The sequence below is a fragment of the Euleptes europaea genome, chromosome 1, assembly GCF_029931775.1.
Source record: "Euleptes europaea isolate rEulEur1 chromosome 1, rEulEur1.hap1, whole genome shotgun sequence".
NCBI classification, from domain to species: domain Eukaryota; kingdom Metazoa; phylum Chordata; class Lepidosauria; order Squamata; family Sphaerodactylidae; genus Euleptes; species Euleptes europaea.
The window spans coordinates 133,357,114-133,357,380 of record NC_079312.1 but is presented as its reverse complement, the minus strand read 5'-3'; positions in this window follow the sequence as shown (position 1 = coordinate 133,357,380).

Here is a 267-nt window from a genome sequence, read left to right as displayed (position 1 = left end):
AGTGTATGGTGGTCCCATGAATTCCTGCCAAAAATCTCACAATTTGCAACAGAAATACATCAGAAAGACTGACCTGACCATCTCCCAGAAAAGGAATGGTTCCAGAGAATGTTTGGTTAAATGTATATTCTTTTGAAGGATGTTGTTGGGGGGGGGGGGTCATAGTAATGGTCTTGAATTTCCTCATAACAGACACACTGTGGGTTAACCTACCAGGTCCTTTCTCTTGTTGCTTTGTCCTGTACAGCAAAGTTCCCTTGCTAGCGG